Raw genomic sequence first — 6,776 nt, 5'->3', positions numbered from 1 at the left:
TTCTTCTTAAAGATCCATTTATTTTCTATGGCTCGTCGATCATCGGGCAAGTCAGTCAAAGTCCATACTTCGTTTTCATTCATGGATTCTATCTCGGATTTCATGGCTTCTAGCCATTTGTCGGAATCCGGGCCCGCCATCGCTTCTTCATAGTTCGAAGGTTCACCATTGTCTAACAACATGATTTCCAGGACAGGGTTGCCGTACCACTCTGGTGCGGAACGTGTCCTTGTGGACCTTCGAAGTTCAGCAGTAACTTGATCCGAAGCTTCATGGTCATCATCATTAACTTCCTCCCCAGTCGGTGTAGGCACCACAGGAACATCTTCCCGCGCTGCGCTACTTTCCGGTTCGGAAGGGGCGACTATCACCTCATCAAGTTCCACTTTCCTCCCACTTAATTCTTTCGAGAGAAACTCTTTCTCCAGAAAGGACCCGTTCTTGGCAACGAAGATCTTGCCTTTGGATCTAAGGTAGAAGGTATACCCAATGGTTTCCTTAGGGTATCCTATGAAGACGCATTTTTCTGACTTGGGTTCGAGCTTTTCAGGTTGAAGTTTCTTGACATAAGCATCGCATCCCCAAACTTTTAGAAAGGACAGCTTAGGTTTCTTCCCAAACCATAATTCATACGGTGTCGTCTCAACGGATTTCGACGGAGCCCTATTTAAAGTGAATGCGGCAGTCTCTAAAGCATAGCCCCAAAATGAGAGCGGTAGATCGGTAAGAGACATCATAGATCGCACCATATCCAATAGAGTGCGATTACGACGTTCAGACACACCGTTTCGCTGAGGTGTTCCAGGCGGCGTGAGTTGTGAAACGATTCCACATTTCCTTAAGTGCGTACCAAATTCGTGACTTAATTATTCTCCACCACGATCTGATCGTAAGAACTTTATTTTCCTGTCACGTTGATTCTCAACCTCACTCTGAAATTCCTTGAACTTTTCAAAGGTTTCAGACTTGTGTTTCATTAGGTAGACATACCCATATCTACTTAAGTCATCAGTCAGAGTGAGAACATAACGATATCCTCCGCGAGCCTCAACACTCATTGGACCACACACATCGGTATGTATGATTTCCAATAAGTTGGTTGCTCGTTCCATTGTTCCGGAGAACGGAGTCTTGGTCATCTTACCCATGAGGCATGGTTCGCACGTGTCAAATGATTCGTAATCAATAGACTCCAAAAGTCCATCTGCATGGAGCTTCTTCATGCGCTTGACACCAATGTGACCAAGGCGGCAGTGCCACAAGTATGTGGGACTATCGTTATCAACTTTACATCTTTTGGTATTCACACTATGAATATGTGTAACATCACGTTCGAGATTCATTAAGAATAAACCATTGACCAGCGGGGCATGACCATAAAACATATCTCTCATATAAATAGAACAACCATTATTCTCGGATTTAAATGAGTAGCCATCTCGAATTAAACGAGATCTAGATACAATGTTCATGCTCAAAGCTGGTACTAAATAACAATTATTGAGGTTTAAAACTAATCCCGTAGGTAAATGCAGAGGTAGCGTGCCGACGGCGATCACATCGACCTTGGAACGATTCCCGACGCGCATCGTCACCTCGTCCTTCGCCAGTCTCCGCTTATTCCGCAGTTCCTGTTTTGAGTTACAAATATGAGCAACCGCACCGGTATCTAATACCCAGGAGCTACTACGAGTACTGGTAAGGTACACATCAATTACATGTATATCACATATACCTTTGGTGTTGCCGGCCTTCTTGTCCGCTAAGTATTTGGGGCAGTTCCGCTTCCAGTGACCACTTCCCTTGCAATAAAAGCACCCAGTCTCAGGCTTGGGTCCATTCTTTGACTTCTTCCCGGCAACTGGCTTACCGGGCGCGGCAACTCCCTTGCCGTCCTTCTTGAAGTTCTTCTTACCCTTGCCTTTCTTGAACTTAGTGGTTTTATTCACCATCAACACTTGATGTTCCTTTTTGATCTCCACCTCCGCTGATTTCAGCATTGAATATACCTCAGAAATGGTCTTTTCCATCCCCTGCATATTGAAGTTCATCACAAAGCTCTTGTAGCTTGGTGGAAGCGACTGAAGGATTCTGTCAATGACCGCGTCATCCGGGAGATTAACTCCCAGCTGAGACAAGCGGTTGTGTAACCCAGACATTCTGAGTATGTGCTCACTAACAGAACTATTTTCCTCCATTTTACAGCTGAAGAACTTGTCGGAGACTTCATATCTCTCGACCCAGGCATGAGCTTGGAAAACCATTTTCAGCTCTTCGAACATCTCATATGCTCCATGTTTCTCAAAACGCTTTTGGAGCCCCGGTTCTAAGCTATAAAGCATGCCGCACTGAACGAGGGAGTAATCATCAGCACGTGATTGCCAAGCGTCCATAACGTCTTGGTTCTCTGGGATGGGTGCTTCACCTAGCGGTGCTTCTAAGACATAATCTTTCTTGGCAGCTATGAGGATGATCCTCAGGTTCCGGACCCAGTCCGTATAGTTGCTGCCATCATCTTTCAGCTTGGTTTTCTCTAGGAACGCGTTGAAGTTGAGGACAACGTGGGCCATTTGATCTACAAGACATATTGTAAAGATTTTAGACTAAGTTCATGATAATTAAGTTCATCTAATCAAATTATTCAATGAACTCCCACTCAGATAGACATCCCTCTAGTCATCTATGTGAAACATGATCCGAGTTAACTAGGCCGTGTCCGATCATCACGTGAGACGGACTAGTCAAGATCGGTGAACATCTCCATGTTGATCGTATCTTCTATACGACTCATGCTCGACCTTTCGGTCTTCCGTGTTCCGAGGCCATGTCTGTACATGCTAGGCTCGTCAAGTCAACCTAAGTGTATTGCGTGTGTTCCGAGGCCATGTCTGTACATGCTAGGCTCGTCAACACCCGTTGTATGAGAACGTTAGAATCTATCACACCCGATCATCACGTGGTGCTTCGAAACAACGAACCTTCGCAACGGTGCACAGTTAGGGGGAACACTTTCTTGAAATTATTATAAGGGATCATCTTACTTACTACCGTCGTTCTAAGAAAATAAGATGCAAAACATGATAAACATCACATGCAATCAAATAGTGACATGATATGGCCATTATCATTTTGCTCCTTTGATCTCCATCTTCGGGGCGCCATGATCATCTTCGTCACCGGCATGACACCATGATCTCCATCATCATGATATCCATCATTGTGTCTTCATGAAGTTGTCACGCCAACGACTACTTCTACTTCTATGGCTAATGCGTTTAGCAATAAAGTAAAGTAATTTACATGGCGTTATTCAATGACACGCAGGTCATACAAAAAATAAAGACAACTCCTATGGCTCCTGCCGGTTGTCATACTCATCGACATGCAAGTCGTGATTCCTATTACAAGAATATGGTCAATCTCATACATCACATATATCATTCATCACATCTTCTGGCCATATCACATCACAAGGCACATGCTGCAAAAACAAGTTAGACGTCCTCTAATTGTTGTTGCAAGTTTTTACGTGGCTTCTATAGGTTTCTAGCAAGAACGTTTCTTACCTATGTAAAACCACAACGTGATATGCCAATTTCTATTTACCCTTCATAAGGACCCTTTTCATCGAATCCGTTCTGACTAAAGTGGGAGAGACAGACACCCGCTAGCCACCTTATGCAACTAGTGCATGTCAGTCGGTGGAACCTGTCTCACGTAAGTGTACGTGTAAGGTCGGTCCGGGCCGCTTCATCCCACAATACCGCCAAAACAAGATAAGACTAGTAGTGGCAAGAAAAATTGACAACATCTACGCCCACAACTGCTTTGTGTTCTACTCGTGCATAGTAACTACGCATAGGCCTGGCTCTGATACCACTATTGGGGATCGTAGTAGAATTTTAAAATTTTCTACGCATCACCAAGATTCATCTATGGAGTATACTAGCAACGAGGGGAAAGGAGTGCATCTACATACCCTTGTAGATCGCGAGAGGAAGCGTTCAAGTGAACGGGGTTGATGGAGTCGTACTCGCCGTGATCCAAATCACCGATGACCGAGTGCCGAACGGACGGCACCTCCGCGTTCAACACACGTACGGAGCAGTGACGTCTCCTCCTTCTTGATCTAGCAAGGGGGAAGGAGAGGTTGATGGAGATCCAGCAGCACGACGGCGTGGTGGTGGAAGTAGCGGGGATCCCGGCAGGGCTTCGCCAAGCGCAAGCGGGAGGGAGAGGTGTTGCAGGGGGAGAGGGAGGCGCCAGGGGCTGTTCTGTTGCTGCCCTCCCTCCCCCCACTATTTATAGGGGTCCTGGGGGGGCGCCGGCCACCCTGGAGATCCCATCTGAGGGGGGGCGGCGGCCAAGGGGGTGGCTTGCCCCCCAAGGCAAGTGGGGCACCCCCCACCCCTAGGGTTTCCAACCCTAGGCGCAGGGGGAGGCCCAAGGGGGGGCGCCCCAGCCCACTAAGGGCTGGTTCCCTTCCCACTTCAGCCCATGGGGCCCTCCGGGATAGGTGGCCCCACCCGATGGACCCCCGGGACCCTTCCGGTGGTCCCGGTACAATACCGATAACCCCCGAAACTTTCCCGGTGGCCGAAACTGGACTTCCTATATATAATTCTTCACCTCCGGACCATTCCGGAACTCCTCGTGACGTCCGGGATCTCATCCGGGACTCCGAACAACTTTCGGGTTTCCGCATACTAATATCTCTACAACCCTAGTGTCACCGAACCTTAAGTCTGTAGACCCTATGGGTTCGGGAGACATGCAGACATGACCGAGACGCCTCTCCGGTCAATAACCAACAGCAGGATCTGGATACCCATGTTGGCTCCCACATGTTCCACGATGATCTCATCGGATGAACCACGATGTCGAGGATTCAATCAATCCCGTATACAATTCCCTTTATCAATCGGTACGTTACTTGCCCGAGATTCGATCGTCGGTATCCCAATACCTTGTTCAATCTCGTTACCGGCAAGTCACTTTACTCGTACCGTAATGCATGATCCCGTGGCTAACTCCTTAGTCACATTGAGCTCATTATGATGATGCATTACCGAGTGGGCCCAGAGATACCTCTCCGTCATACGGAGTGACAAATCCCAGTCTCGATCCGTGCCAACTCAACAGACACTTTCGGAGATACCCGTAGTGCACCTTTATAGTCACCCAGTTACGTTGTGATGTTTGGTACACCCAAAGCACTCCTACGGTATCCGGGAGTTGCACGATCTCATGGTCTAAGGAAATGACACTTGACATTGAAAAAGCTCTAGCAAACGAACTACACGATCTTTTGTGCTATGCTTAGGATTGGGTCTTGTCCATCACATCATCCTCCTAATGATGTGATCCCGTTATCAATGACATCCAATGTCCATAGTCAGGAAACCATGACTATCTGTTGATCAACGAGCTAGTCAACTAGAGGCTTACTAGGGACATGTTGTGGTCTATGTATTCACACATGTATTACGATTTCCGGATAACACAATTATAGCATGAACAATAGACAATTATCATGAACAAGGAAATATAATAATAACCATTTATTATTGCCTCTAGGGCATATTTCCAACAGGCATGTCGCCAGGACAAGTCATCGACGTCTCATCTCACACCGGCGATGCATAGGCCGGCGCGGCGGCGGATTTTTAATTATGCGTACTTAGGCTTTGTTTTTAATGCTGGTCTTTTGTTAGAGCAATGTTTAGGTCAACTGGCTCTGTGTAATTACTAAAATTGCTCTATTTAGTAAGTGTGGTCTGTCTGCTATACGCTCTTTTGTGTGCCCAAATTAGCAAGCGATGTTAAATTATGCAATGACGTACCCGGGGAAATTTCCACCAAAATTTGAATTATCAAACTCATCCCATGTGCGTAAAGCAGAAGAATCGTTTGCGATGCACACAATCATTCAAAGTGAATGGTCCGGCGGCACCGCGCGCGTTCAAAGTGAATGTGCCCATGCCTTGAGACCAAAATTTGAATATCAAACTCATCCCATGCGCGTAAAGCAAAAGAATCGTTTGCGATGCACACAATCGTTCAAAGTGAATGGTCCGGTGGCACCGCGCGCAAAGTTTCCCTCCACATTTCCAAAATTTTGGCCTACTGCCAAAATATCTACCCCCGCCCCCCTTCCCCCCGTCCCCACCCCCTTGTCTTCCCGACCACAAGTCACATTTCCCATGTTTCCTCCTTCCTTCCTTGCTAAGCTATAGCCGCTTCCTCGCTCTCGCCGTCTCGCATCCTACCGCCGGGGTCGCCATGGTCTTCTTCAAAGACATCTCCAGCGGTTCCTCCTCCGGCGACTACACCTTCACCACCCGGGTATGCCTCTCTTCTCTCTCTCGGGCTATGACTTGGAATGAAGGATTTTTACCCGGAGGTCGATTTGAGTCGTTTCTTCCTCTTGTAGCTTCCTAAGACCATCAGTGGCAACGAATGGAGCGGGGTGGCTGAAGATCTATCTGCTCGTTGTCACCATCAATCTCCATGAGTGAAGCTAGTTGCGTTTGATTCTGTGGACAGTGGGAGGAAGTTTCTGGCATGTGCAGAGAAGGTTAGACCCTCTTTCGTTGTTACAATCATTTGTTAGATGAGATTCAGACACTGTCATGGTCCCAACCCATTCATATCACACCTTCAACCAAACGCATCCTAAGACAGTGTCACAGTTTGTACCTAGTATCTTAAATTGTTGACATCTCATCAGCGGTGCCATTAGAAAATTATTTGGCACTGCTTCAACAGTTTGTGCA

This window comes from Triticum aestivum, chromosome 3D (genome assembly GCF_018294505.1).
Source record: "Triticum aestivum cultivar Chinese Spring chromosome 3D, IWGSC CS RefSeq v2.1, whole genome shotgun sequence".
Classification (NCBI taxonomy): domain Eukaryota; kingdom Viridiplantae; phylum Streptophyta; class Magnoliopsida; order Poales; family Poaceae; genus Triticum; species Triticum aestivum.
Note: the sequence above shows the minus strand (reverse complement) of the source record.